We start from the raw sequence: 14,743 nt of genomic DNA, 5'->3' as shown, positions 1-14,743 counted from the left end.
TGCTGTTCTCGGTGTATTAGCTTTTTCTGGGCAGCAGGCAAGAAGAACCCAATTGAGTGATTACAAAACCTTCAAGTCCAGGAAAGGAAGGAGATAAAGATCTAACTTGTTCTAGAAAAGCTCACTGCAATCCAATTTGAGCAAAACATAGTGCTGAATTCCATAGGCTAAATATTTGTGAATTTGGATCAACAGAGATTATAAGACAGAAAGATGTATCACTCCCTTAAATTCCTAAAGAACAAGACAACAAAGTGAGCCTTCCTCTTAGGGAAGGCTCTGAAATAAATATGTTTACCATTTGAAGGATGTCTTCTCCAATCCAATTGAAATATTGAAATGTGCCAAAATGTTTTCAAAACTCTTTCACATTAGATAGTGTCAATGAGAAGTCACTTTTTAGAAAACTGTTTCCTTTTTTTAATAGTATAAATAAATGTTTTCTCTTCCTTTTTACCAAGAAATTCTAAATAAAGACTTTTTTTGTATGGTGACTCACTATTCCAACATGAACTATTCAACTATAAAACCTGGGAAACTGCCTAATACATATGTTGGAGGAAGGAATATTGTCACTATCCTGAATTCAAATAGTTTCTAACATCATTGAAGGGCTGGAAATGTTTACTGCCCCTTTCTGCTAGGTTCTTTTTCTGTCTCTCTGGAGAACATCTCTACTCATAACTTATAGAATGTTTGAGAATCTTCAAGGAGGAAAGAAGCTAAATAAATTTGCAATATTATTTCAGAGAAGAAGGGCTGGTTAAGCCAGCATTGAAGCATTCCATATTTATTTCATAACAAATTTGCAAGTCAAACAGAGTTGGCTTTATTTATTATTTATTTATTTATTTTACCTCAGCCTATTCTGATGCTCAAAAAACCCACTTGGGATTTAGAACTCCATCTGGTTCTTCTAGTTTCCTTTATTGTCATTTGTAATGAAGAGTTTTCAATAATTTTTCAGGAGGACAGCTTTGTTCATTGATTTGTGAAATAGAATGCTACCCAGATCAGTTTATGCATATCTACGAGTCTTCAGAGGCTAAAACAAACATATTAAAACCTACTTATGTCAGAAAAAAAGAACAGTGATAGACAGAGAGAAACTACTTTAACACTATTCTCTTTGACAATGGAAGGGATAAATTTTTCTTAGTATCAGTGTCAGTTTACACTCATACAAAAATTCACATTCATATTTACAATTCTAAAATATGTCCATATCATGTATAAACCGTCAGAGGCACTGATTACACTATTTTGTTCTTGCTTTGATTTACCTTTCAGAATGAAAGATGGGTTTTATCATAACAAATGAAAATAAGAGATCCCATCTTTAAACATGATTAAAAATAAGAACTGAATTCAATATCCTCACAGGGGCTGGTCGAGCACTTGTAACTTTCTTTCTGAGCAATGTTTTGCAGGTTGACTACATCCTAGGGCTTGCAGCAGAGATCTAAGTAGACAAGCCTTTGAATTGAGAATGAGCACCCTCTGTGGCACTCAGAGGTGAGGCTGCTCACACGGGTTCAGTGACCCTGGAAACTAATTCCTCAGCAGCCAATCTTTCAAAAGGAAGCCTGTAATTAAATAGGTAAAATGGCAATTGGTGGCTTGATTAAAGTGGGAGGATGGTGAGAATATTTCTACCTTTAGAAACACAGAAAATTTATCTAATGCTAATTCTTTCCCCTAAATACCATACTGTACATTTCTTATTCAAACCACTGATATTTATGTTTATTACTTAATTTTTTTTTCTAAAAGTTGAACAACACAAATGCTGCCAGCAGATCTATTGCTGATATGAATTCTCTGCAGGCAGAAACCCATCTAATCATCACTCCAGCAACTCCAAGGGCCTTTATTAACTTGGCAAAGTGATTTTATGCATTGCAGAGGGCAGGTAGACTAACAAACCAACACAAGTAATCCATGCAAATTCTCAGTTTCACTCTTATGAAGAGCCATCCTGTTAGCACTCTTATTTCTTCAGAGACAATGGGTTTAAGCCTCTTTCCATAAGAACAGCCCAAACTTCCAGAGTAGATGCCATGCTATATGAACTTTATTATAAAATAATAATAGACTCTTCTCCGGTTAGTTAGGCTTGAGAAGCCGTGAGTAGCAAAGTCTCTTGCGACAACATTTACGAGGCAGTGCGGGAAGTTGCGCACCGGAACCAGCACAAACGCCTCAAGTTCCTGGATACGGTGTAGTTGCAAATCATCTTGAAGAATTATGCCCAGAAGGACAAGCGCTTCTCAGGCACAGTCACACTTAAGTCCACTCCCCCTCCCAAGTTCTCCGTGTGTGTCCTGGGGAAGCAACAAGAAGCCCAAGGTCGTGGATATTCCCCACATGGATATCGAGGCACTGAAAAAACTAAACAAGAATAAGAAACTGGTCAAGAAGCTAGCCAAGAAGTATGATGCAATTTTGGCCTCAGAGTCTCTGATCAAGCAGATCCCACGAATCCTCGGCCCAGGCCTAAATAAGGCAGGAAAGTTCCTTTCCCTACTCACACAGAAGGAAAACATGGTGGCCAAAGTGGACGAGGCGAAGTTTACAATGAAGTTCCAAATGAAGAAGGTGTTAGGTCTGGCTGTGGCTGTTGGTCACATGAAGATGACAGACGATGAACTTGTGTATAACATTCACCTGGCTGTCAACTTCCTGGTGTCATTGCTCAAGAAAAACTGGCAGAATGTCCGGGTCTTATTATCAAGAGGACCGTGGACAAGCCCCAGTGCCTATGTTAAGGCACATCTGAGTAAATTCCACTGTTACCAGTCAAAAAATAAAGTAAAAAATAAAACCAGGCTGGGCGCAGTGGCTCACGCCTCTAATCCCAGCACTTTGGGAGGCCAAGGCAGGTGGATCACAAGGTCAGGAGATCAAGACCATCCTGGCCAACGTGGTGAAACCTCGACCCTACTAAAAATACAAAAATTAGCCGGGCGCAGTGACAGGTGCCAGTAGGTAGTCCCAGCTACTAGGGAGGCTGAGGCAGCAGAATCACTTAAACCCAGGAGGCATAGGTTGCAGTGAGCTGAGATTGTTCCACTGCACTCCAGCCTGGCGATAGAGTGAGACTCTGTCTCAAAAAGAAAGAATAAATAAATAAAAATAATAATAATATAGTAATTATTATTATAATATTGGTCTTTGGTATTTGTGGTAGAATAAAACCACATGTGTCCCCTTTTCTAATTGAAAATGACTCATCCTCAAGCAATAATCATAGTAGACACAGAAGCAAAAGCATTATATTCAAGGAAATGAGGTAACTTCAAAGCACAATAGATGAAAATTAAAAGCTGTTAGTCAAGGATAATAAAGGAGTTGTCAAGAGAGCTCATTCCCAAACATGTAAATCTGAAGATAAACAAGCAGGTTTTGTTCACAGAATCCCCCAACAGCTGAGAAACTGGGCACGGGGAAGACTAAAGTGGAAAAACAAGGTGGGACATCAAAAGGGTGAGTCTAGATTAACAGACAACAAGAGAACAATTAAAAGCCCAGCTTCCAACACCACTTGGAGCAGAAAAGCAACACCCTGCACTATCTTCATAGGAGAAAAGGGGTCATTTTTCTGGAAAAAAAATAATAAACCAGAGAGACTTGGAGTTATAGGCAGAACATCATTAAGGTGAAGTGCTGTTCTGAAGGCAGAATGATTAAGTTAAGGTCTGCCTATTTGATGATTATTAGGCCTCCAGCTTTCTTTCCTCAGTCAAACACAGAAGAGACACAATCTGGTGTAAACTCACCACACTCTCAGGCAGGAGACTGGAAAATTTATCTCAAGACAAACTACATCACTAAGTCTTATCAGACCCAAGAATTCTGCATCTAAGCCAACCATTGGGAAAGCTTATCAACAGATCATTTGATACTACAGAACTACAGTAAGGCTGAGTAATTGAGACAAAGGTATCTTAGATAGTTGAGGGTACAATAAAGAAGAAAATAGGAAAGTTAGTTGTAGGTATATCTGAAGCAGTTAGATACCCCCAACCCCCTTCACCACTATAGTAGGCAGAATCTCAAATGACCCCCAGGATTCCCATCCCTGGCACACATACTCTGTATAATCCCTTCCCTTGAGTTTGGGGAAAATGTGTGAATATAATGGCATATCACTCCCTTAATTAAGTAACAGCATTGGGTCCTTCTTGCATTGCCATAAAGAAATACCTGAGACGGGGTAATTTATAAAGAAAAGAGATTTTATTAGCTCATCATTCTGTAGCCTGTACAAGCATGGTGCTGGCATCTGCTCAGCTCCTGAAGAGGCGTTCATGACAGAAGGTGAATCAGGAGCAGGCATGTCACATGGTGAGAGCAGCAGCAAGAGAGAGTGGGGAAGGTTCCACACACTTTAAACAAGATCTCATGAGAACTCACTCATTGTGATCCCATGGATCACAGCGGGGTCATGGATCTACCCCCATGACCCAAACACTTCACACCAGGTCCCATTTCCAACATTGGGGATTAAATTTCAACATGAGGTTTGGGCAGAAACAAATACCCAAACTATATCAGTCACCTTGTATGGTAAATATGATGGGAGGGTCTCTCCTGGGACTACATTATCTTTTTTACAACTCCCTCTTGGTAGGCTAGAGAGAAATTCCCCTGCTGGCTTTGAAGAAGTAGCTACTATGTTGTGAGAGGGTTAGGATCAGCCAACAACCAGCAAGGAAATGGAACCCCAGCCTAAAACCACAAGGCATTTAATTCCACCAAAAACCTGAATGAGCCTGGAAGAAGATCCCAAGCTCCCAAGAAGACAGCCAGAGGACACCTTGATTTTGACCTTGTGAGAAGCTGAGCGGAAGACTATTATGCCAATTATGCCAAGGCCAGACTCCTAACCTACAGAACTGTGAGATAATGAATAGGTGGACGTTAAACTGCTATCATTGTGAAGCACATTCACTGGGCGCAGGTTACCGACTAGTCTGAGTCGGGTGAGATATATATAACACCCACACACAAGGTTACACGAAGCAGGTTTATTAATTATACATAGGCAGCAAGGGACAATAGAAGCCTAAGACTCAAGTTGAGCTAGGCTCCTAAATGAATGTCATGCCCCTAAAGCTCAGGAAAGCTGCCTAGGGTGGATGGACTCTCATCTCTATGTGCCTCTCTTGCAGCCAGCCCACCCTGGGCTTTATACCTCAGGGTCACAAGACTGGCTGGGCTGAACCTCTTAAGGATGTCCTGTTTCTATGGGGGAACTGTAACAGACTCTAGGCTGATCCTACCAGTTCCTCCTTACATCAAGGTGTTCCATTCCCAGTACATGCCACAGTTACATTGAGAACTGCAAGTGAGAAAGAGGGAGAAGAGTTGAATTTCTCCAAGGCTACCCAGGGAACTCTTTTCCAATGATTATTTTAATTTGTTACTCAACCATAAAAAACTATACACCAACCAAAGGAAGACCTTTAAGAGAGGCTGAGATACTTACAGGGACCTGTATTTGAAGGCACCAAGATCAGCACAGGGTGGGTGCTCTCTGTAGCAGATTGTGTGTATTGTCAGGAACCTGGCAATAAAAAAATGGCACACTCAAACTAGATAATTAAAAAGAGTTTAGTAAAATGGCCCATTAAAATGCATGAACATTGGCCGGGTGTGGTGACTCATGCCTGTAATCCCAGCACTTTGGGACTCCAAGGCAGGTGGATCACAAGGTCAGGAGATCGAGACCATCCTGGCTAACATGGTGAAACCCCGTCTCTACTTAAAAAAAAAAAAAAAATACAAAAAATTAGCCGGGCATAGTGGTGGGCACCTGTAGTCCCAGCTACTCGGGAGGCTGAGGCAGGAGAATGGTGTGAACCTGGGAGGCGGAGCTTGCAGTGAGCCGAGATCGCACCACTGCACTCCAGCCTGGGTGACAGAGCGAGATTTCATCTCAAAAAAAAAAAAAAAAATGAACATTAAAGAAATGAACAAAGGATAGGGCAGTATTCCAGGAACAGCAACGGCAGGAGCCATTACCACTTCTAGGTCTGAAGGGGCAAGGATATGGAGTAGATACTAGAACTCAGAGAGTAGCTATACAGAAAAAGCTCTTATTTGCAGGAGCAGTGTACTTCAGCAGAGGGTTGCAGCTAACTTAAGATAAAACCATCATTGAAAAACTCTGAGCAACATAAATGCAGATGTCTTCTCCTTTCCTCTAATCTCCTGATAGTGTCTACACAGAGTGAGCCAAACAAGAAAATAGAGATGAGAGACGTTCATTGGTGTATCTCATTGGAAGCATGAATGAAATTGCATTCAATTAATATATTTATTTTAGGAAAGATATGTATTTTCCTCCTTTCTTAGCCACACGACCCTCAAATTTGATCTGGGCACATAGCCACTTGGAATAAAGTCTGTATTAATAGCCTTTTTGCAGATGAGTGAGCTTCTCAGGGCAATTGTTGGGAAGGAAAAACATGGAATGGAATACGAAGAGACAGAGAGAACTTACAGACAATGATGTGTGCCTGTTAGTGTCTTTCTCCCTTTTCCAGGTGACAAATGTCTTTTACATAGGGTCTCAACAGCAGAGTGATATAAATTTGAACTAAGCCTACTATTGTATTTTAAATAAATTACTAGGAATAAAGGGAACAAATAAATAATTAATGAACATAAACCATAGCTGTAAAGGTCCTCATTTCCAGAGCCAGTCACAAGCTCTAAGTTAATAGTCGTGGCTACTTTTTCTCATCACCCATTTTATCCTATCTAGGCCAGATGCTTGCAGAGAGTAAGGAGAACATTACCAGAAATTAAGCACAGAGTTCACTCATCTGCAAAGAAGGCTGTTAATACAGACTTTACTCCAAGTAGCCATGCGCCTAGCTCAAATTTGAGGGTTGTGTGGCTGAGGAAGAGGGAAAATAAGTATCTTTCTTAAAACAAATATATTAATTGAATGCAATTTCATTTGTGCTCCCAATAAGATGTTGGTATATTATTTGTTTTTTATTTTGTTACTATATTATGTTTGTTTTGAATTGAATAAAAATAATCTTTTTAAATGGAAGAATGTCTAAGATTAAGTAAATTGTCAAAAAAAGGAAAAAAAATAAAGGCAAGTCATCTTATCAGATATCAGAACATACTATAAATCCATTAAAATAGAATTATAGTATTCATAGTGGTATAGAGAAGTATCCTAGTAGAACAGAACAAAATTCAAAAGTAGATCTTAGTGTATTTTAAAATGTAATATACAGTAATGGTGATAGTTTAAATTTAGAGGCTTAATGGTATATTATTTAATAAATGGTACTTGTACATTGCATAGAAAATATATTTGGATTTTTATTTTACATCACATATAAAAATAAGTTCCAGAAAGGATTATGATATTATAAACAAACTAAACTATGTTGAGCAATTGGAAAGCTATATTACTAATCTAATTGCATAAGAGACCTCCTTAATGAAGACTAGAAACCTAGTAGCTCAGTAAGAAAGGAAAGATAGGGTGGACAACATAAAGTAGAAAAAAAATGCAAGATATATCAAAAGCTAGGTCAGTAGAAGATTAATAGACTGATAAAATGTTTAAGTAGCACAGATGACATAGGTTTAGTCTCTATAATAAAAAGCACTTATATATTGATAATGAGAAGACAACCAATTCAAAGAATGATAGGTAAGCAGTATGAACAATTTACCAAAAAGCAAATCTAAGTGGCCAATAAACATATGGATAGTGGTTTAATATAGCTGATGAGCAAGGAATCATGAGTCAAAGTAACAGTGAATTATACTATAATCTATATACTTAAGATTAGCAACAGACTGGAGATGGAACATGTTACTAGCATGGAGAAGTAATGTGGTAGTTAGAGTGAGGATATGAGCAGATGAGAGAGGATGAGGGGTGTACAATTTGATTGCACTTATATATTCAGTGGAAATGTACGTGTGTGTGTATTGTATAGAGATTACATAATATTTTTAAGCTAGCACATCCTTTCTATTCAAGAAATCTCTTCTAGTAATTACATTTGCAAAGTTACACAAAGATGCTCATTGTAGCATTGTTTATAATTCCAAAAATGATATAAACCTTAAACCATGAAGGTAATGGTTTAATAAATTATAGCATATTTCCACTGTAAGACACCATAGAGTAAAGAATAAGGTAGAGATACACTTACTGAGGGGGACTATTGTGCAAGTTACTAAATAATATGAATGATACTAGGTTGGTGCAAAAGTAATTGTGGTTTTTGCATTAAAAGTAACAACAAAGAAACGCAATTACTTTTGCACCAACCTCATATTATGCCATTTCACGTTTTATATATATATGAATATTTATATGTTTGGAATAAATAATGAAAACTCTATATTAGGATGCATGCTAAACTCTTAATAATGTTACCTTTGGAGGGAGTAAAATTCAGGAATTTGGAGCTATAATGATATATGTGTACATGTATATAGTTATACAGATAACTATATACATAACTATATGTGTGTGTTTGAGCTGTTTGAGCATTTCATAAGGATAATGGATTCATAAATTACATTATCTGCATATTGAAATAATACTAATAATCACATCAGAAATTGTATATTGAGTTCTCTACAAGCACAAGATACTTTATATTTTTGCCAGGCAGAATAATGCCTCCACCCCTGGACAAAAAGAAAAAGGATGTCCACATTTGAATGACTAGAATTGGAATATGTTTTGTTGCATGGCAAAGGGGAATTAGGTTGCATTAAAGGGGAACTGGCTGACTTTAAAATAGGAAGACATTTATAGAATATCTGGGTGGGCCCAATGTAATCTCAAGGGTGCTTAAAAGCAAAAGCAGAAGGCAAAAGAAGAGTCAATGTCAAAGCGATAAGATGTGAGAAAGACTCAACAGGCCATTGCTGGCTTTGAAGATGGAGGGAATGTGGAAATTGTCCATAAGCTCGAAAAGCGAGGAAACAGACTCTTCCCTGCAGCCTCCAGAAGAAATGCAGCTCTGCTGACATCTTGATTTTAGCCAGCTATGTCTATTTTGGAGTTCTGAACTACCAAACTGTGAGATAATCAATTTGTGTTGTTTTAAACCACTAAGCTTGTGGTAATTTGTTAAAGCACCAACAGGAAACTTATGCAATATGCATCACCTCATTTAAAATTTACAAGGATCCTGGGAGATTTACACAACTGTGGACCCCCATTTAAACAAGAAAAAAACCATTGTTCAGAAGGTTTGTTTAGGGTGACACAGCTCGTAAGTGCTGTGGACAGGACTTGAGTTAGTTCCAGAGGAATCTAGAGCCTCTCCTGGCTGCCATTTTGTATTCTCTGTCCTCTGACTTATAACTCCAGTGCTCCTGGCTCAGTACTCAGTCACCAGCAGATGTTTACCATCACATAAGTCAGTAAGAATTCAGGTTTGAGGGGTAAGACAAATCTCCATTTAAACCCACTCACTAGCTGTGTGGTTGGTCTAAAACAAACTACTCAATTTAAGCTTGTTTCCTCATCTATAAAAGAAGAGAAATACTTTCTACCTTGTGGGCTGAGGAAAAGCATTCAGTGAAATAATGTATGAAAACTGTCCAACAAAAAGCTTCATATAGATTTTGTTTTTAATAAATGATATTTATTGTTGGTGAGGACTCCTACTTTATTATAATGACTCTGGGAAGCTGTTTTTCCTCTAGATGAGGTTTTAGGTTTTGTTCATACCTTTCTCTTATCTGTCAGCTCCTGATTCAGAGATGGTGGTTAGTGCCTGTGGCACAGAACTGTAACTACAAACTAGGGAACTATTAACTGAGTACAAGTATAGAAGAAGTGGCTTTTAGTGGTGTGAGCACCAGTGATCCATAAGATGAATCCGGTGGCAAAAATATACTGTTAATAATGTATATTTCTCCCATGGGACGACATCACAGAGGAACAAAAGGAAAAAAAGAACACTCAGAAAATGTTCTTAAAATTTAAACTTGGTTAGTATGCTATGAGGCTCTAGAAAAGAGGACATCTCTATTTCAATCAAAATTATGTTGGCCTTCTGTTTTCTGCCCATGGGTCCCAGACAGAGTTTTCTCAGAATATCATTTGTCTTCCACTCAATAAACATATTCTGTTGGTCTAGGTACTTCATGAACTTCTTCAAATATTCCTTTGAAACACTCATTTCAGGCTCTAAGTTCTTCACCACTTCGAGTTTGGCTTTTTAAACAATTGCCCTTAGTGATGATTTATGAACGATTACTTACAAGGATAACTCTTAACGATTCTCTATAGAAGATCATCTTCGCTCTTGTCAAAGCTCCCTCTGGTTCTGAGTTGTCCAGTATCTGATACAAGGCTGACATATATTATACACTCAACCTGGATCCATTGAATAAATGAATGAATGAATGAATGAATGAATGAGTGAGTGAGTGAGTGAGTGAGTGAATTATCAGATGAACCGTGAGGGAGAGGCAACAGGTGTGGTCACTAACAACTCATTCATGGGAATAGATCTTCCCCTGCTTCTGATTTGAAAGGAAAGTAAATCAGAGTGAGTGCACATTCCCAAGGGACCTCAAGTTACTGGTTCAAATGTCTTCAGACCATCTTGGCTATTTGTGTATGTGCCCCTTTGGAAAACTGAAGAAGGAAATAAAAAGCCTTCTAGGAGTTTTGTTTTGTTTCACAAAACTCAGAGGTAATAAAGCATTTACATTGTTAATGGCTTTTTCAAAGTGTGTTGACACCCAAGTGGTTTGGGAGAAGAGTTTTTGTGTGGGGGAAATACTATGATACCTTAGCCAGGGCAACTCTGACTTTTTCTATTAAGTTTCTGTACTTGTAGTGCCCTTCATTCAAGTGACCTTTGTCCTGCTTGTTGTTGCAGATTATTTGAACTATCTGCAGACTCAATGAAACCAGCAGGATAATTGCACAGAATGGATACTGTATAGCAATAGCAATTTATTCAGATGATTATTGTCAACCATGACACAGGGCTTTCTTAATCACATCTATGATTACTATACTTTCTAATGATACTATATCATTTTTTTCCCTAATACTGTAAAGTGCTTCCTACATGTCACAAAGCTATTGAAACACACATCTACAGGGCAATTGATAAAATGTTTTCATTGTTCAAACTGCATGTATTCACATTTTAACATCTGCTATACAAAATGCATAAATGATCACAGAATTATATCACAGCTTAGAAGAGGATCTCCAAAAAGTAATTTTATCCCCAGTCCACTGCCTTAAATAGTTACATATCCAAACCATCAAAGACATATGGTTGTAATTCCCACTTAAAAAATCATAAGGCATGGACTCTGCATAACACCTTAAATGGACTGTTTTGGTACTTGATCACCATTTTGTCAAGAACTTTTGCTATAAGCTGAGTAAGTAAGAGCAAATTATACATATATCTAAGAATATACCTATTTCTTTGTTGGGACTGAAAAAAATATTTCATGCCTCCTCTATCACACCGAAGTCACATAATAGATTTCACTTTTTGAGATTGAATACTGAAACTTTCCAACTCTGTTAACACTTTTTACAATAAATATATTAATTAACTTTAATCCCCTTGGACATTCTTTGGTCCCTAAATACAAATTTTATTATTTGACCTTAAGAAAAATGGCAACACATAGGATATAAGGAGATGAGACTTAGAAATGAGGATCTCTACCCACATCTTCAGTGTTAGTTACTTGAGTCATAAACACTAACCAAATATACTGAACTATTTAAATTCAAATTCAGCTCATATACGAAGTCTTCAACTAGAAGGCGAGCTCTTAATTAACTGAAAAATTATTAACTTTAATTTTGTTGTTGTTATTGTTAAACTGAAAGCTCATTGACAGAACATTTCACAAAGAAACCTGAAAAAGCCTAAGGCATTTAGGTAACCTAGTGAGAAACAAATCTATGAACTACAAAAACAGGAGAAAATAGAGTATAATGGGAACATCTGGGCAAACCTCATGGAGAACTGGAATGTCTGCCATTACTGTCCAAAACTCAACCATTGTGCTTAGGACTGAGAGTCGCTCTGTTTTTCATCTTGCCCATTCAAATGCTGGTTTTCATTCCTTTCATTCCAGAGGTTCTCCTTACTTGTGACTCAGGGCTTTCTTATTTCTGCTTCTCTCTTCTAATTTTCTCCCCACATCTCCAAGGTTACTAAGACTGCTTTTAACCCTTTCTACCATTTTTCTCTGTCTCTGTTACTTGTATTCCTAATTCTGTAAAAGAACAAAAAAAAAGACCTAATTGAATCAAGTAGTCACTATTCAGTATTATTGGTTGAAATTATCTGACCACATTGCCTCATAGATAACTGACCAAACTTTTCAGTATACCCTAGATCTTCTCATCCAAAAAACTGGAGTTAGAGTAACAGCATCACGTGACTGAGTATGACACCCCATGTGCAAGCAAATAACCATGACCACTTATCTCAAGTGAGGTCATCCATGTGAAAAGCACATTATGCAATCAAGTGCCTGGTGAAACAAAACTAAACTAAACAAAAAAAACCTCCTTACTAACTTGAAGAAAACCTTCTAACAATAGAGACTGAAAATTATTGCTTACACAGTCCTGCCTGATGTACCACGGGGAATGCAACACACTGGTAAGCACTATTGCATATTGTAAGGATATTTACCAAAGATAGTCATTTAGTTAATAGCCTCAGGGATTGCACTGTGAACAAAACATCTTGCTGAGTCCTGCATGAAGGTGCCGGTAAGGAATGGTGATGTTAGGAAATAAGGTGATGATATTGTACCCATCACCAAAGAAACGTATTATATAGTAAGACAGACACAAAAATCAGGCAAATATAAATAATGTAAGGGAGTGAATAATATTGGGAAAGGAAAGAAGTGCAGAATCTCTCTGGTAACTTCCAGTGCTTCCTTTGTGCTAATATTCCAACTGGAACCGTGCAGGGGTAAATGTCAATCAACAACAGAAAGTCATTCCAAGTTTCAAAGGCCAAAACCTTCCTGATGCTAAGGCCTGAAGCATGAAGGTATGAACCTGCTGAAGAATGAACCAAAGAGAGAGAAGTAGGACTGGCCTTCAGTCATCTCCTGGGGCATTACTTGTTGGTAAAGTGTCCTCTTGGATCTGGAAACAGAAGAATGGGCCACGTGGGGAGACTGTTTTTAAACCATATTTAACTGCTCACCCTTTCAAGTTGTGGAAATTTTCAGTAGTTGCCATTCATTAATGTATTCATTTACTGAAGCAACTTTCACTGCAGGTCCAATATATGTTAGGGTATATATGGTGAATCATATATAATCCTTGCCCTAACAGACATATAAAGTGATAATTGTGTCATATTTTTATATTTGTATCTATATAGCAAAATAATTAAAATTTTCATTCAAAATGCTACAGAGACGGAAGAGGAGGAAATTAAATAGACTTGCTAGAGATGTCAGCGAAGGTAAGAAAGTTCTCCAGATGAGAGGCAATAGAGAGATTATTGTAGGAAACATACTGCAAAAATGCACCCTTGTGAAATGAAATGCTTGTTTCAAGATTATTGAGTTTTTCAATGGGATCAGAGGGTCAGGTTTGCATGTGATATGGCAGAAGGCACAGCTAGAGACTGTGTGCAGTGGCTCACACCTATAATACCAGCACTTTGGAAGACTGAGGTGGGCAGATCACCTGAGGTGAGGAGTTCGAGACCAGCATGGCCAACTACAGCCAACATGGTGAAATCCTGTCTCTACTAAAAATATGAAAATTAGCTGGGTGCAATGGCATGTGCCTGTAATCCCAGTTAGTCAGGAGGCTAAGGCAGGAGAATAATTTGAACCTGGGAGGTGGAGGTTGCAGTGAGCCGAGATCATGCCACTGCACCCCAGTCTGGGCAACAGAGGGAGATGCCGTCGAAAAAAACAAAGTACAGCTAGACAAATGTGGATCAATAATCTCCACAGGAAGCTATAAATAAAGCTCTTATAGTCAAATTAATTGAGATTAGATTGATATCAAATTATTTCTTGTGATTGTGTTTTTTAATAAGAATTTTATTATTTTTATAAAAATAGATGCTTAATTCAGTATATTTTTATTACAATCAAGCTAAACTACTATATGGAATTTCTTAGTAGTAACTCTTTTGAAGAAAGTCAGATGTCGTTAAAATGTTAGCCTTGTCATTGACTAGGTAATATTAAGCAAGTTACTTAACCTTTCCAAGACTGTTTCATGTATAGAAAGAGGATGATAAGATCACATGAGCTGTTGTGAAGATCAAATTGGTAATACCTGTGACTACCTGTCACATAGCAAATACACAATGAATATAGCTATAATCAAGTTTCTAAGATAGTTGTTTTCAAATATAGCTATATAACTATATAATTGTAATTATATAATAAATGTAACTTAGCCATAGAGGTTTCTTTAAGTGTTAGAAGCCACATATAGAAATGAATTAACTGAGATATAAAATTTAGGTGCTAGAATCTGCATGGTCTTGCTTTCTCCCAGTCCCATCTTCTACCCAGGTAACCTCTAAAGGGCTCTGCCAATCACACCTTCCTTCCAAATAAATTATTGAATAAACAAACAAACTGATGTTTATCCAGAGTTCGTTTCTCTAGCATTTGTTTTCCTATGTATCAGTTCTAGGCATCAGCATTGGAAGCATTGTTCGTTCTTTAATACTGCATAGTGTGTCACTTA

The 14,743-nt window shown here is 37.7% G+C and overlaps 1 pseudogene; it reads left to right on the top strand.

Moving 5' to 3' along the window:
• The window catches only part of LOC111544173, a 183,739-nt pseudogene that overhangs the window by 139,309 nt on the left and 29,687 nt on the right, over positions 1–14,743 (top strand).

This window comes from Piliocolobus tephrosceles, chromosome 7 (genome assembly GCF_002776525.5).
Source record: "Piliocolobus tephrosceles isolate RC106 chromosome 7, ASM277652v3, whole genome shotgun sequence".
NCBI lineage: Eukaryota > Metazoa > Chordata > Mammalia > Primates > Cercopithecidae > Piliocolobus > Piliocolobus tephrosceles.
The sequence above is the reverse complement of the archived record's forward strand: the minus strand, read 5'-3'. Positions and strand labels throughout refer to the sequence as shown.